This window comes from Schistocerca piceifrons, chromosome 1 (assembly GCF_021461385.2).
Source record: "Schistocerca piceifrons isolate TAMUIC-IGC-003096 chromosome 1, iqSchPice1.1, whole genome shotgun sequence".
NCBI lineage: Eukaryota > Metazoa > Arthropoda > Insecta > Orthoptera > Acrididae > Schistocerca > Schistocerca piceifrons.
Window position 1 is genome coordinate 858,474,268 of NC_060138.1, and position 17,983 is coordinate 858,492,250.

General features: G+C 44.7%; 1 protein-coding gene across 2 annotated transcripts in view; it reads left to right on the forward strand.

The window, feature by feature from the left end:
* LOC124715789 (matrix metalloproteinase-2-like) overlaps positions 1-17,983 on the forward strand; it is a 912,762-nt gene that overhangs the window by 728,382 nt on the left and 166,397 nt on the right. The window lies entirely within an intron of this gene.

Below are 17,983 nucleotides of genomic sequence, written 5' to 3' on the forward strand. Positions count from 1 at the left end.
CCATAGTGTCCGGTGTATGGCTCTGGCGCATTGTACTGCATCTGCGGCAGCAATTTGAGCAATAGTTGGCACCACAGTGACACAATGAACTGTTACGAATCGGTTACCTCGAGGACAGCTCGGATCCAGACGCCCTGCAGTATGCAATCAATCCTTTGATACAAAACCACCGCCATTTTCGACTTCAATGGTGTCAAGCAGAGTGGAGGCCTGTTGTATTTTCTGGTGAAAACTGGTCCTGCGTCGCTGCTAGAGATGGCCGTGTGTTGGTTAGAAGGAGGCCATTTCAGGGCCTGCAACTAATATATCTGCGTGCTAGACACAATGGATATACACCTATAGTTATGGCCTGGGGTACGATTTCGTATGACAGCAGGATCACTTTCGTGGTTATCACATGCACTCTGACTACATATCTGTACGCCGATGTGGTGACTCGACCTGTTGTGCTGCCATTCATAAACAACATTCCAGAGGGCGTTTTCCAAGAGGATAAAGCTCTCCCACATACTGCTGTTGTAACCCTACACGCCCTACAGCGCGTTGCCTTGTAGCCTTGGCCTGCTCGGTCACCACATCTGTCTCCGATCGAGCACGTATGGGACATCGTCGGACAATAACGCCAGCGTCATCCGCAATCAGCATTAACTGTCCCTGCATTCACCGAGCAAGTGTAACAGGCATGGAATTCCATCCCACAAACTGACGTCCGGCACTCGTATAACATAATGCATGCGCGTTTTCACGCTTGCATTCAACATTCTGGCCGTTACATCTGTTATTAATGTACCAGCATTTTACATTTGCAATGGCTTGTCTCGCGCTTACATTAGCCTTTGATCTTGCAAAGTTAATCACTTACATACGTTACCTGGACAAATGTATCCCCGAAATTTCATTACTCTCCGTTAATTGTTTTGTGGTGTTGCGATTTTTTCTCCGTCGGTGTAGTTGGCATGAAAGAATCACGGAGATATTCATCGAATTGAAGTGGCTGATATTATTGCATTGAAACATCGTTATAATTCGTGTTTATTTAATCTGAAACTGTGGAGTTGACTCAGGACAATAAATAAATAAAAATAAACCATAAACGTTATTTGAAACGCATAGCAGACGCTAGACGAGAAGACAGACCGCGTGCGTCCTTTATGCCGACCCGGCCGTAGACTTGCTGTGTGCGTCGGAGACTGCGGCTATTTCGGTCCGCACTGTGCGAGCTACTGCTTCCTTTCACTCCTACCAAATCGGCGCGGGCTTCGCAGCTCCTTACCACCCCTCCCCCCCCTTTTCCCCCTACCCCTGCCCCACTCACACATATACAAAGCACAAGACGCCGACTGCAGGTCCGTAAACAAGTTAAATGTGATGCCGCGCGCAGCGAGAAAAACACTTCACTGTTCAGAGTCGTGCGCCCGTCTTATTAACAAGCCCGGAAGTTAACTGCGGCTCGTTTCGGCTACGCTTTGTTCGGTTCCTATTGGTTTTTGTTTTTGTTTTTCTGGCCTTGGACACTTACACATCACTAACAGGGACACTACACGACAGTCAGATTTTTTTATTTTTTTTTGTATTTGTGGTAAGCGGAGTTCGTCACTCAAGTATTAGCTTTCCGAAGACGTGAAATGCAACTCTAGCACATCGACGTTGAAGTTTTACGATCACCTATAAAGCGCTAAAGAAAGGTCTTTTTCTTTATGGCAAACAGTATGGCTCTGTGGTAGTGCTCATCTCCAACATGGGGGACCTGGGTTCGATTCCTGGCAGTTTAACATTCTTAAACGAAAGTGCGTCTTTTTCTTCCGTGAATCGCAAAATACATAAACATGGATAAAAAATTTAATTCACATATTTAAATTAAAACACTCTTGTTAAAAAGATAAGTAATTAAGAAATTATATTTGCGATGGAAAGTGGATTATTGTGTGTGATATAAATTCAGAAATAAGAAGATGTGCATTTTTCTAAAAAAATTACTTTTAGGTATGTGTTAATTAAAATATATTTCATGAACTTTTTTAACGTAAGAAAAAATGAAAAAAATAGACTGAAACTATTCTCAATCCAAAGACTACCAGACTCGCCCGCTACCGTCTTGTTTTCCATCTTTATGTATTAGGCTGGTGCACAAATTCGTAGCGTTCTTGGTTTGCATATTGGTGTCCAGTTGTTATGTATTTATTTACTGACTCTCATTTCTTATTTATAGTTCACTGTTGCTATCAGAGTTAACATATTGTATTTTTGTCATTTGGAGCTGTGGACGCTAGAAAATGGAGTGCCAAGAGGAGAAATCGGAAAATTTCTGACGTATTCTTCTGACTGAGTTTATTAGAGCGCTGAAGGTAGCCAGAAACATTTGCGCCACATATAGAGATAATTCCATTGGACAGAGCACAGCAAAAAATGGTTTTCTCGTTTTAAGGGGGATTGTTTTGTCTCTTCACGTCTAGGAAAACCATTCTTTCTTTCTTTCTTTCACTTACGCCATAGTCCCGCAGCGATCGCAGGGTCGGCATGGTTACAACGGATTTAGCAATGTTAGAGTTAGGGATGGCCGGATGCCCTTCCTGCCGCCACTCCGAACCCCCCAGGATGGAATCAGTGTACCCCAACTGTCTGCATCTAGTGGAAATCGTGAAATAGTGCGGATGTGTTTCAAATGTCTGCGACACGTGTAACTGAGGCGGAACGTGGGGACCAGCCCGGTATTCACCTAGCGGGATGTGGAAAACCGCCTAAAAACCACATCCAGGCTGGCCGGCACACCAGCCCTCGTCGTTAATCCGCCGGGAGGATTCGATCCGGGGCCGGCGCGCCTACCCGAGTCCAGGAAGCAGCGCGTTAGCACGCTCGGCTTTGGCGGGTCACGTCTAGGAAAACCATCGGGGTCTGATAAAGATCGTTCAAATGCGTTAATCTACAATGACCCCCGTTATTGTACTTGGGAACTGGCAAATGTCATAAACAGTGGTCATTCCACGATAGTGTGACATTTTCGTGCAACGGAAACGGTTAAAAAATCGGGTGTATGGGTACAGCATGCACTAAGCCTAAATCACAAAAATATATGAACTTAGTCATCTATTGGCTCTTGGACAACACCGACTATTACTATCGTGCATCATTACTGGTCACAAGAAAGGGTATCTTTATGCTAACGTAAGGGAAAAGAAAGCAATAGTTGAGCCCAAACAAAGTATCAGCTCCCTATTCAAAAACCTGCGCTCACCCATCAACGATAATGTTATGTATCTGTTGGAGCAGTGAGTGAGTGATGTGCTACGAACTGCTTCCTCAAGGTGTAACCATTACTGCTGACATTTATTGTTAACAACTGAGGCGTCTTGCAGACGCAATCCGAGAACAACGACCAGAAAGACTCGTGAAGTGATGCAACTCCACGATAACGCCCGCTCGCACACTCCTGGACTGACAAAAGACACTATACACCAGTTGCGCTGGGTAGTCATTCCGCACCCACCTTATTCACTTTCCCGCTGTCTATCGAACGATCTTCAAGGAGCTTCCTTTCGCGATGTGAAAGCGCCCCGAACATGGCTCGACCTATTCTTTGCCTCAAAACTACGTAATTTCTACAATCACAGAATCGAAAATTTACGTCAGTGTTGGCAGACTGCTGTAAATAATGAAGGAGAGTATATTACTGGCCGGCCGGGGTGGCCGAGCGGTTCTAAGCGCTACAGTCTGGAACCGCGTGACCGCTACAGTCGCAGGTTCGAATCCTGCCTCGGTCATGGATGTGTGTGATGTCCTTAGGTTAGTTAGGTTTAAGTAGTTCTAAGTCCTAGGGGACTAATGACCTCAGAAGTTGAGTCCCATAGTGCTCAGAGCCATTTGAAGTATATTACTGATGGTTAAAATCTCTGTTACGTGTGTCTGAAACTTATGGAAAACTACGAACTTGTGTACCAACGCAATATTTTGCGCTTTACGGAAATTCTCGTAGAACAAGCACCTTTGTCTCAAAAAATCCGAATCCATTGTGAATCGAATCCTGGTTCTCAATATGGCAATCGAGCATCCTCCCACACATTTAAGCTCATTGTCGATAACGCGATCTTGCGTTAACATATTAGATGTTGTCTGAAAAATCAAAGTCGATTTTCTTGAGAATTTTTCAGAGTTTCATCGACTTCCTTTGGGAGAGTCGGATGAGTGATATTTGGGTTCTGAGCTGCACCATAAACATAAAAAAAAATTACAAAAATTCAATTGCCGATTTCCCTGTAAATAGTCGACGACTTCTGCCATTTGTACAGCAAAATAACTGACGAATGTAAAATGTAGACTGACAATAGTCAGAAAAGCGCTTCTGAAAAACAGAAATTTGTCAACATCGAATACAAAAATTTAAGGGATTGGAAGTCTTTTCTGAATATATTTGTCCGGAGTGTGGCCTTGAACGAAAGTGGAGCTTGGCCGGTAAACAGTTCAGACAAGAAAAGAAGATTTTTAAATGTGGCGCTTCAGAAAAATGCTGAAGATAAGATGAGTAAATCCAATAACTAATGAAGAGGAGCTGAATCGAATCGGAGAAAAAAAAAAACTGTAGCACAATTTGATCGGTTCATAGGACACATCCTGACGCATCAACAAATCGTTAGGGGGATGAAAGCTGTACATAGAGAACACTGCTTGAGTACAGAAAGCAAACTGAAACGGATATAGGTTGCAGTAGGTATGCGGAAATGAAGACAGGAATAGGGTGGCTTACAGAGCAGCATCGAACCACTCTTTGACGGGAAGACCGCAGTGACAAGAAGGGTGACGAGTTGTAGGGAGCGGTTTAGTCTTTTGGGGAATTGATGGCAGATACTTGCATTATATTAAATTCGTGGTAACTGTTCTTTCGGACACGTCTGAAACAACATATGCCATGCATTCATGTAACTGATTGGCCTTGATGGGCAATGAATCCACAACCTTAAGTGTGGATGCACAGTTACGTTCGATCTCCAGCGGGAATCTAAAATAAGGGAGTTTGGAGGAGAACTGTTGAGGGTTTTATGTCCTCTTGTTGGTGTATCGGTTGTTGGCTTTTGTCTCGGGATCTTTGGCCGACATATGTTTAATGATTTCAAGATGTTCCTGACGTTTCGCCAGAACGAGTGTCTGGCGTTGGCAAAGATCCTGGTAGGCAGCAGCAGAGCAGGGTGAATTTTTGACAATGCCAGCTACTCGAGTTCAGTGGTCTCCAATGCAAGCTACTAGCTAAAAGGAGGCAGATTTCCGAGGTAATTTTTTTAAAAGTGCTCTAATATCAAACGGCATGGACGACAGCCGGCGACAGAATGGTCTGGACAGAGTGTCTCCGTTAGTTTCATTGCCTCAGCGGTATGTCTGCACTGGTAGGAAAGTACTTACTTCAGCCAACCTTACTGGGAGCCTGTGCTGACCTCTGCCACTGCTTTTTAGGCGATGGAGTGAAGGTGACTGCGCAGCTCTTAGGTTGGACGTTCTGAAGTGGTGGCAGTCGGACACCACGAAGAAAATGTATTCCTCTGCGACAGCACGGTCGTGTAGCCAATATGAACTAAACGCTCTTTTACTTCGACAATCGAAGTCATCTGCGGGCTTTTTTAAATAATATGGTTGGCAGGTATTATTTTGCCTTACCACCCGGTGGTCCTGTACTTCAGTAACGTATCAGCAGGTAGGGAATAACGAGTGAAATAGACTTTTTACGGTAGGGAATACCGAGTGAAATAGACTTTTTACTGGAAATTTACCTATTAAGTTTCACGACTTATTAAATATACACAAAATCGACTCGTGATGGGCCGGCCGGTGTAAGCGCTTCAGTTTGGAACCGCGTGACCGCTACGGTCGCAGGTTCGAATCCTGCCTCTGGCATATATGTGTCTGATGTCCTTAGGTTAGTTAGGTTTAAGTAGTTCTAAGTTCTAGGGGACTGATGACCGCAGAAGTTGAGTCCCATAATGCTCAGAGTCATTTGAACCATTTTTCTGACTCGTGTCATTTCTCCTCCTGTACGAATCTGTTATTGGCTTTTGTAATAACAATATATTTGGTACCCTTTCATTGTAAAGGCTAGACGAAATGGTCGCTAACGCCTCACCTTGCGTGTGGGATAGGAGGAGGAACAGTTTCAGGTTACAATGTGTACCATTATCCTAAATTAAAGCCAGAAAAGATGTGTCCGCAGTGACTCATGGAGTGATAGCATGACACCCATGGTATCTGTCCATAGGACGGGGAAAGAGTGTTTCTGTACTAAAACTACAGATCAATAGTTCGGGTACAATGCATGAATGACGTAGTAGATGGTAGGTTTATCGACGGTATTGGCAGCATTGGTCAGGAACGAAACATAAATTAATGCGTAAGAGACAAACGTGAGCTGACGATCTCCGCTTTTTGTTTGCTTGTTTTGTACATAATTAAAACCACACATCGTTAAGTGTCAGTCCATTGTGTATTTCATATCCTTACAAAATACAAATAGCAACTTCTGTGCTTTTGTGTAACCAAAGCAATTATTTTTATGCAAGTGCCGTTTATATGCGCAAACGCAAACAAATCTACATAATTATTGAAATTATTATGTACTCGATAGAACGTCATCATGATCAAAGGCAAGAGTTTCCTGTCATTATTGCTAAGTGAGTAAGTTGTTTACGAATAACAGAGACATGCATTATATAATTTCAACGAAGTATTGAGCAATGTCTGATGTGTTTTTGTTTTGCATTTTTTTTCATTTTACCTATATTTTTCGGGGAAACTGCGTTTTTTAAGATTATATGACAAATCTTTATTGTTATCAATGGTATCTGTTCTTTCGAGAACAGTTACCACTTCATACAAAGTTAAATGGCTACTCGGCCATTGACCTCCGTCTGTGCGAATGCGCACAGGTTGCCCGAACTCTTACGGGAATTGTCACCTTAGTGGGCGCGAGTAATGAGTGGATGGGCAAAGTAGCTTTTAGGAACATTACCTATTTAGATTGTGGACAGTTGGGAATGTGGGTCTCGCGGGAAGCGTGCAAGGGATAAGCCCATGCAGTCGCGCTATTCATCTATGTCCTCGGTGGTTCAGATGGAGTCGGCACGGTAGCTCAGCGTGTTCGGTCAGAGGGTCAGCAGCCCTCTGCAATAAAAAAAAAAAATGAGTGAATGGCTAAATAATGAACTGCAAGGGGCGTCAGGGAACGTCCGCCACGAACAATTGCAACGAACTATAACGAACAAAATGAGATTACAAAAAAAAAAAAAAAAAAAAGATGGATAGAGAATCTGTCATGTAAGCAGGAAATCCAGGGTTCGAGTACCGCTAGGGGCACACATTTTCAGCTGTCCCATCGAGGTATGTCAACAACGCCTGTCGGCAGCTGATGGTTTCAATTGATTCTCATTTATTGTTTTTTATTTTTGCTTCAGCATCCCTGTTTCACGTTACAATCATCAATTTTCGAATAAAATCAGAATTAAACATCGACAATTTCACTGTCGCTGTAAATACGCCCTTTATAGATCCTCACTGAATTTCTAGATGAATCACGACTTCCAGTTTCTAAGGGAACCTAGTAAGACACTGATCGCATATTAAAAGGGATCGAAATGAGGTAACACCCGGTAGTATGGAACACCTAACGTACAGGGAAGTTACAACCTTAACTGACCAAGGCTTCTAGAAAAACTACGGTAGTCTGCTCTTACCTATGGCAATCTACGGTAGCATGCGGTAGTTTTGTAACTCTGAACGGGGACTTTAAATTATGTGACTTTCCTGGTGCAATACAAGAGCGGTAACCGATGGTCGACACCGGACGTTGCGCTCTACCTTGTGTGAAAGTTGTCGACAACGCAATCATAACACAGTCTGTGCTATTCTTTTCTATTCTATCGCTTGCGCCTTGTCCCGAAGTGACGCAGGGTCCGCCATGGTTAACCGGATTTGGCATGTTAATGTTAAGGGGTGGCCGGATGCCCTTCCTGCGGCCACCCCATACCCCTGGGACGGAATTAGTGTACCCCAGCTGTCTTCATCTAGTGTAAATCGTGAAATAACGTGAATGTGTTTCAAATGTCTGCGAGTCGTGTAACTAAGGCGGGACGTGGGGACCAGCCCGGTATTCACCTAGTAGGATGTGGAAAACTGCCTAAAAACCACATCCAGGCTGGCCGGCACATCGGCCGTCGTCGTTAATCCGCCAGGCGGGTTCGATCCGGAACCGGCGCGCCTACCCGAGTCCAGGAAGCAGCGCGTTAGCGCTCTCGGCTACCCTGGCGGGTATAACACAGTCTGTGCATCAGCATCAAGTAAAACATACACAGAAGCAGTTGCACAACGCTGCTATTTCTAACAGGCAGGGGCTAAGAAGCTAAGTGAGAAAACCTCTCTTAATAGGCAGGAGCAAGAACGCCCGCGGTCCTCCTCAACAAAATTGGTACACGCCTGTTGGTTTCAGGCGAGTACGGGTAACAAGTAAGTTCGCTGCTGTTGTCGATTGCAGTCCCTGACCGCAGATAGCACAGCCCGGCAGCTGCGACCGCCGCCTCCCAGACTGCGTACCGCCAGCTGCCCGCGCCTTATCTCGCGAGGCGCGCGCCCAACACATCTGCCTGCCACTTGCTCGCCGCCAGTGCAAAAACACGCCACACACCACAGCAGCGGGCTTTAAAAGCGCTCTCTGCAGAGAAGTACTTTACTGAAAGGGCGGGAACATTTCGAGGGACATCCGTAGCGCTTTCCAGAAGGAAGACGTAAATAAAATTGTTCCATTGTCTTGTGATCACTTCGAATGTCTGGATACGACTAGCGTTACCCCTCTGTGAAGGCTGACTAATCGGCACCCACTTTTATTTTTCAAACGTCAGTTTGCCGTTCTTACATTTTCAGTATAATGAAGCAATGTCTGTGACTTGAATTCCGACAGAATTACATTTCCGTAGAGACATGTGATTTTCGATTGTATCTTCGATAAGGATAGAAGCTGAAGTAATGAATTAAATTTTTTTGCCAAAGCCCGGATTTGAACCAAGGTCTCTTGTTGACGAGGCAGATGTGCTAACCACTACACTACCATCGCATTTTGGCTCCCACAGTTGATGATTTAAGAAGTAGAGAACAAGCTGATGGCGTGAATTTAGCTATGTGTTAGGGAGGGCTTTGGCTTCGGGCAGCACCACGCAGCGGTGTGAAACACAGTGCGACGGCGGTGTAGTGATTACCGTATCTGCTTAGTAAGCAGGAGACCCATGTTGAAGCCCTAGTGATGACACAAAATTTAGTTCATTGCTTCTCCTTCTATGACTGTATGTTGTTACTAAACAAATCGATTATTACATTTGTGGCACAAATCTTACTTCCACAGTCGTACACCGTAATATATATATATATATATATATATATATATATATATATATATATATATATATATATAAATTTAAAAAAATTTAGAAAACATTTCAGGAGAATTCCGCTATGGTTCGCTCAACAGACAATACCCTTAAATATATAAATCCTGTCCTATTCGCTTCGTTCTCCACATGATTTCTGTTCTACCTCATACTAGTGATTAGACGTCGAAATACGGTCCTCCTTCATTCGCTCCCTTTTTGCCTCATGCCTCAGTCATCGCTAGCAGTTCTCCATGTCGTAGGAAAAGCTCCGAGAAACTGATATTGCAAGAGAATGTCAAAACAGATCCGTAAGTACTCTTCAGTACTTACCTTTCTGCTCAGTTAACCGCAAGAATCCAAATAACACTCACATTTAGGGGACCGAATTAGAAATACCAATTGACTTGGGTCGGTGCTAAGAACATGCACTCACTTTCCGAAGCACAGCGGCTCAAATCTCCGTCAAATCATCCAGATTTACGTTTTCTGTAACCGTCCTAAATTGACAAACATTGCCTGCCAAAAGAAATGAAGCACCCGGAAGGGGAGGAGGAAATGAAATGAAACTTTACGGTGGAGAGTGTATGTCATTTTATTGCACTGATTACAAATTCGAGTCAAATTTATAACTAACTTGGCAGTATGTACTCACTTACCAATATGACACTACAAATTCCTCTGTCCTACATGCAAGCACTAATTCAGTGTGGAAGGGTGTCATGGAGATGTTGTATCCTCTCCTGAGTCAAGCTGTCCCGCAACTATTATAACTGATCCTTGATAACCTGGATACTGATACTAAGACAGAGTTGACGTCACACATTTGTTCTGTCGGAAACAAAGCTGCAGATCATGCTGGCCACGGGAGTACAGCATCAGACTGTTCATAGAGCCACATGAAATGTATGGACGATATTGTCCTGTTGAAAAATGGCATCACTACACTGCCGCATGAGAGGTAACATATGAGGACAAAGGATGTCCTCGGTCACTACCAGCTGTGACCCGAAGTCATACCCATTGGCTCCTCACACCACAACACCGTGTGTAACGCACCTGAACCTCTTCAGAACATTGGAAGAATGAGGCCTGTCCCCAGGTCGCACCCATTATCGCCGACGACGGTCACCCGGGGTAATGCAGAAGCGCTATTCATTGCTAAAGACAATGCGACGCCATTTATCAGCAGCCCATGCCTCCCCGTCGCAGCACCACTCCAAGAGCAGCCCATTGTGTTATGGTGTTATGGCAGCCTACCCATGGTAAGGTGATTCCCTAGTCCGGCTGCTGCTAGACTCTGACAAACTGTACAGGATGACACAGATGTTCCTGTTGCACAATAGAGTGTTTCTCTGTTGTTGCTCACAGACGTGGTTGACCAGAACCTTGACGATGAGTAAGCCCGCCCTCACGTCCCCAAGCAGTCTGCCTCAGGTCGCTGTCACATCCAAATGTTCACAAAACTGAATACTGCACGATTCGACAAACAGGCCTAACGGAGGCAAACAATGAGGCCTCTTTCAAACTCTCTCTGGTGCTGATAATGCTGTATCATATGTTTACGCGGCACCTACACGTCCTTCACAGTGGCCACTAAACATCTAATACTTTTCAGACCACTTATATACCCCACCAGTCCTGTAACTACGCTAATCACGAACGACATTCTTGTGGCATTTCTACCTGTCACAGAGAATTGCAATAGTAATCAGTTACATACTCTCCGATGGTGTGTCCGTTCACAAAACGTGACTGACATCTCGTCAAGGTTTCTGGGTGCTTCTCTTTGTTTGTCAGGCAATGCAGATGCCAGGAAAGATAGAGGAGGGTTGTGTGGTAGATTATTCGTGGGCTACCCACGCGGCAGCATACCCAGAAGCATAAGAATGAGAATCCCCAAATTGCTTAAGAAAAATTGAAGTTGCTCCAAAATGATACAACCTATTTCCGTCCCTTAACCAAGCTGTAGTGCATCTCTAATGATGTCGCAGTCGACGGGATGTTAATCCTAATTTTCGCACTTGTCACCACTACGAACAGAATAGAAGGCGTATCAAATTAATGGGGCGTCGACAGAATTTGTTCTGGCTATCGGACTGACATTCGATCTCATGTCTTGGAAGACGCCCGATACCTACGCAGTAGATGACGACCAGATCGCGGTTGCCTAACGCGTGGGACGTCCTATCTTCGAAGTCGTTCAATCATTGGGCTTTTCATGGCCAACACTTTGAAGGGTGTATCGTACCTGTGTTTGCGATAAACCGACCCACTGACAGAAAGCACTGCCGAGGATAACAACATGTTGATGGCACGATTCGAGTGTTGCAGGATGTATCAGCAAGAAAGCTGATCAGTAAGCAGCGAATCACAAGATGTGGAACGACGACAAAGACAACCGCTCATCAGACATAACCTCCAGAAGCACCTCCTCGGTAAGTGGCATAGAAATCACAGTGGCACATTCGTAGGCGTACCCATGCACAATGCGTGTCACAGAGGTCAGCATGGGTGCAGGACCACCAATAATGGACTTTCGCAAATGGAAAATGATCGCCTTTTATGACGAATAGAGGCATTTGTAGGTACTCACTGACCGCAGGATTCGAAAACGTTCCAGTATGCTCTGTGGATAATATTTACATGAAATGAAAGGGTGTCCCTGTTACGTTGCATTGTTTCTCGCCAACGATGTTTGCAGAAACTTATTGACTGATAACTTGCGACCTTGTTTTCGTCTGTAGAACCATGCAGGAGGTCTTTTCTTTTATCAATGAACTTGCCCATGTGTCTTCTAACTCTTGAGTGGATGCCAAAGCGCTTCGCCAAGCTATCAGCGCGAAGGGACAGCTACAAGTAGTCAGGTAAACGTCAAATTCAGTTGCTCCCGAATGTGTGGCTGGTTTGAAAATAACACTCTAGATATGTGATTTCCAGTCAGAAAGTTCACAGTTCTTACTAATTGGTGAGAAATCTTCTAGCCGGCTGGTGTGGCCGAGCGGTTCAGGGCGCTACAGTATGGAACTGCGCGACCGCTACGGTTGCAGGTTCGAATCCTGTCTCGGGCATGGATGTGTGTAATGTCCTTAGGTTAGTTAGGTTTAAGTAGTTCTAAGTTCTAGAGGATTGATGACCTCAGAAGTTAAGTCCCATAGTGCTCAGAGCCATTTGAACCATTTGAAGAGTCGTCACAGATTTTTTTTTTTTTTTCAATTGATGATGTTGCTTTCTGTCTAATCAGGTCTAGACTAGAATTAATTTTTAATGATTTAGAAAAATATCTGCCAGGTGTGGAAAGTTGAACGTGAAGAATAAAAACTGTGAGAACCTCCACAACAGTGCTAAAAAAATCCTTTTACATATCGGTTGCACGCTAAATCACCCAACTTTAGATGTTGTCAAGTCGAGGGAGTGCCAAGGGATTACAATTACGAAAAACGTAAATTGTAACAATCACACAGAAAATGTTGTGGGGAATACGAACCACAGACTACATTTTATTGGGACATGCAACACATTTACTATAGAGACTGCCTACATTAGGCTTTTCCGTTATCTTCTGGAGTACTGCTGCGCGGCATGGGATCCGCACAGATAGCATTGCCGAAGGACATCGAAAAAGTTCAAAGAAATGCAGTTCGATTTTTACCATCGCCAAATGGGGGAGAGATAGTGACGCATATGGTAAACGAGTTGGGATGGCAATCATTAAAACAAAGGAGTTTTTCACCGCCGCAAGGCCTTTCACAAAATTTCACTCACCGACTATCTCCTTCTAATGACAAAATATTTTGTTGGCTCCCATCTACATAGGGAGAAATGACCATCGTAATAAAGGAGGAGAAATCACAGGTGGCACAGAAATATGTAAGTATTCTGTTTTCCCACGTGCTGTTCGTGAGTGGACGGTCGAGAAATAGTCCCAAAGTGGTTCTACGAACCATTTGCCGAAGACTTACGCGTAAATTGCAGGGTAGTCACAAAGAAGCTATTCAGTGAAAGTGTAAAACCTACCAAACGAATTCCCGACGTGCTTTAGTTATTTGCACTTTTCGCTAATCTAAAGCACAGTCTTTTGTCAAAATTCTAAGCTGGCTTTGCCCGTAGGCATCATACATTCCGTAAAATCCGGGGAACAGCTTTTCGTCCTCCCGGCAGGCGTCTACGTCTCCCACGGAAATTAAGGCGACTTACTGCTGTGTGACCCGGGGTCAGCAGCTGCTGTGAGTTGCCAGGATTGCTGCGTGCGGGAGGGCTCTGCTTTCTCTGTCCTCGCAGCATTCTCTGCTCCAGCACTCTCCTCCAGCAGACCCTAGTGACCTGCATTTTGCACAGAAGATGATGATCTGCTCGCAACTCCGAGCGCAATTGAAATTGCAAGATTTTAGCAAGTAGTAATATTGCTTGGTAATTCTTTTTTTCGTTTGCTTTGAGTGGTCGTTACCATGTACCATGTACTGTTTTTCGAACTTAACAGCACTATTAACTGAAAACTTGTTTTGATGTTATGTCTTGATAGGTATTGCCAACTGTTGAATATTATTCTTCTAAATTATTACTAAAGCATAAAGACCTAACTGCAGGAACTGTTTATAACCTATACATGCAAGATCATAAATGTAAACTAAATAGTACACAGAAAGGCAATTACATATTCCAGGACAGTAAAGGTGTCTAGTAAAAACTAAAGGGATAACGCGTATGGCACAAAAACTGTTTCATTCACTTGTAATTAGACGGTTGAAAAGTAAAAATTATCGATATAGCGTAATGTTACACGCAACTGAGGGTGACAGAATTGCAGAAGTTCAAAACCTTCGGTTAATTTGTGACGGTAAAATATCGTCATAATTAGCATCATCCTAGTTATCTCTAATCAAAGCCCTATGTCCTTCACAGAAGCGAATAGGAGGGCGGCAAACCACTTTAACACGGCGTTTCTCGAGGACCCGGCCTGTCGTAGAGGAAGGAGCATCCAATTAAGGCAGAAACGCAATAGGCTACTTGCAAGAATCACTCTGTGCGGCTGGTCCTGGCGGAGGTTCGAGTCCTCCCTCGGGCATGGGTGTGTGTGTTCGTCCTTAGGATAATTTAGGTTAAGTAGTGTGTAAGATTAGGGACTGATGACCTTAGCAGTTAAGTCCCATAATATTTCACACACATTTGAACATTTTGCAAGTATGACCACGTCTTCCTCAACGCCTTGCGGATCTGTTGCTGAAAATATCCATTCACTTGAAAGATACTCTTCAGGTGTTCTAGTTCAACCCGCAAGGGTTCTTCATGAAATGTGACATAATCACGTCGAACTACATAGTACCCAATTCTTCAAATTTGAGGAACTGAAAACAGTCTTTGATTGCAATTTTTCCCCTTTATTTCCTGGTAGGTTTCGATCTATGAAATCATCATTAGATGCGTCTGCCTTCCGAAAATTGTAAACAAAACATGGATGACTTGTAACCAAGATTGGCATCATCAAAGGATGTAAAAATATGATAAACTTTTGATTAAATGTAACTCTTAGTCTACGGCCACCTCAGCATAATGCGTTTGCAGCTGCAGCACAGCTCTTTATTTGCTTGTGCTCCACCTACAAGCACATTATGCCAGCGATGACCCTACACTACGGGCCAGTGCCACAATTTTATTAATAGATCAAAGACTGCAAAAACTGTAGCAATTTACCCTTGCTCTGAGGCCATACACTAACGTACACCTCTAGAAAACCATTCGTTGAAATGCGCATTTTCCTTAATCTTGTTCATCGTAGGAGCTGGCCCTTCATATTGGGAAGCACACAACACGATGTGTGTGACAACAAGATGGCACCTGTCGGGACTACATGTAGTGGTGTGGCCAGGTGGTAAGTTGTCCGGTTGCAGGGGCTGGCTAGGCAGACCCGCGACTCGTGCTGGGCCAGCAGGTGCTGTTTTGGCGGGAACGGCAGCTACTCTCTCCCGCCGAACTCGCCTGGGTGTCTGCCGCAGCGCCACGTGCCCTGCGGTATTTATGGGCCGCCTCGCAGGAGAGGCAGGAAGGCAGGCCGTCACCGCCACCGGCTCCTGCAGTGGACTAAAAGGCAGCAACATTCTGCCCGCATCCACAGAGCGCTTCTTTCACAGAGAACAGTTGGGATCAGGCGAAGCGCCCGAATCACTCAGTCCGCAGCTTACTTGTTCGAGGCTCCGTACTGGAAGTAATTTTTCCCCCACCAGTATTTCTGGCATCCGGCGAGCAGAGTTTTCCACGAGTATAGTATGGCCACCGCTGTGTCTGGAATCCCTGGTCTCTACATACATCTGAAATCCAAGGGCGTATTTATGCGCAGCAGTCTAGGCTGCAGCCTTTAATGGTATCGGTGTAAGTGAGAAGATACCCTGACAGCAGCTCTCTTACCGGATTTCAGTTGCGTAGCGCTAACGGCTTCAGGCTAAAATAGTAGTCGTATGTACAGCTGTCGGACACCAGACCATCACTCCTGGTTGTCGAGCGATGTGGCGGGCGACAGTCAGGTTGATATCCCACCGCTGTCCGAGGCGTCTCCAGATACATCTTCGGCCTGGAATCTCATTGGCTGGAGCAGAATTGTCTTCAGTGATGAGTCCCGATTCGAACTGAGTCCCGATTACCAGCGAAGACGTGTCTGGAGACGCACAGAACAGCGGTGAGATGTTGTTGTTGTTGTTGTGGTCTTCAGTCCAGTGACTGGTTTGATGCAGCTCTCCATGCTACTCTATCCTGTGCAAGGTTCTTCATCTCCCAGTACCTACTGCAACCTACATCCTTCTGAACCTGTTTAGTGAATTCATCTCTTGGTCTCTCTCTACGATTTTTACCCTCCACGCTGCCCTCCTATACTAAATTGGTGATCCCTTGATGCCTCAGAATATGCCCTACCAACCGATCCATTCTTCTAGTCAAGTTGTGTCACAAATTTCTCTTCTCTCCAATTTGGTTAGCACACTGGACTCGCATTCGGGAGGACGACGGTTCAATCCCGTCTCCGGCCATCCTGATTTAGGTTTTCCGTGATTTCCCTAAATCGTTTCAGGCAAATGCCGGGATGGTTCCTTTGAAAGGGCACGGCCGATTTCCTTCCCAATCCTTCCCTAACCCGAGCTTGCGCTCCGTCTCTAATGACCTCGTTGTCGACGGGACGTTAAACACTAACCACCACCACCATTCTCTCCAATTCTGTTCAATACCTCCTGAGATACCACTCTGATACTCGCCCTCCACGCGCCCCGACAACTATGAGTGATGGTTTCAGATGCCGCTTCTTTTCTTAGAAGAACCCCTTTGGTTGTCATCCGCGGTACCTTTAAAGCACAGCGGAACTTCGACGTTATTCTACTCCCCGATTTGTTTTGCCCTTGATGGCAAGCCATTCTGGGCTAACATTTCAGGAAGATAATGCCCGCCTGCATATGGCGAGTTTCTACTGCCTGTCTTCGTTCTCGCCAAAGCCTACCTTGGCCAGCAAGGTCGCCAGATCTCCCCTCCCCTCCCCCCAATTTGTGTACAGGGCTGACAGTGTAACGAAGATTTCAGTGTCAGTCGCAGTATATTGACTTGTTATACACTTTCAGTCCGTGCCAGCACCAGGAACTGTTATTATCTGCTATTAGAGTTGCTGTTATTTCTTTTTCGTTTGAAGCGTAGTAAGAATGGAAGAACACACAATAAGAACTCCTTTCCTATGTATTGTTATGTTCCATACCTTCTAGATAATACAGCAGTAACGTACCTTAAATGCTGCGTTATAGAATTTTAATTAAAAAATTGCTTTAAAATGATATTTTTGGGGCTTGACTGTCACAAAACATCCGTTTTCTAGGCTTTGTGGTCTACAGATCCTAAATACGGATCTGAGTACAATGTGATCAGGAGAAAGAGGTCAGTTCAGATATGTTACGTCAACAAGTGCAAATGGCTCTGAGCACTATGGGACTTAACATCTGAGGTCATCAGTCCCCTAGAACTTAGAACTACTTAAACCTAACTAACCTAGCGACATCACACACATCCATGCCCGGGGCAGGATTCGAACCTGCGATCGTAGCGGTCGCGCGGTTCCAGACTGAAGCGACTAGAGCCGCTCGGCCACAGCGGCCGGCGATCAACAAGTATTCTTGTGCTTTTTCCCAGTATAGAGACTTGAACATTTCCTCTAGGGGCTGCTGCGAACAGTTTTGCGGATGCGGAATCTCCTTGCCTGACGGTCTGTTAATTCAACTTTTATCAAAGGCTTTCTAAAAATATATCAATCCTATACAAAGTTCTATAATTCACGACTTCAACCGATTATTCTATAGCAGAATTTCTTCTTCACGGTTGATATCTCTCTCGGATGTATCTGGAAAGACTGAATGTATCATTGATGTACAACGAGAGTAATAGTCTATCACCACCGGGTTTCGCTCTTTCCTAGTTCCTATTTCCATCAGCCGAAAAAAAGGATCTATATGGGATTATACACAGTCATCACAAGGCACGGAAGAAAGGAAGGCTAGGACGTGATATATCGTCAATAGCGCGCTCTACAAAGTCTTACAAAAGGGCGTTTCATGTTAAAAACCCAAACAAAG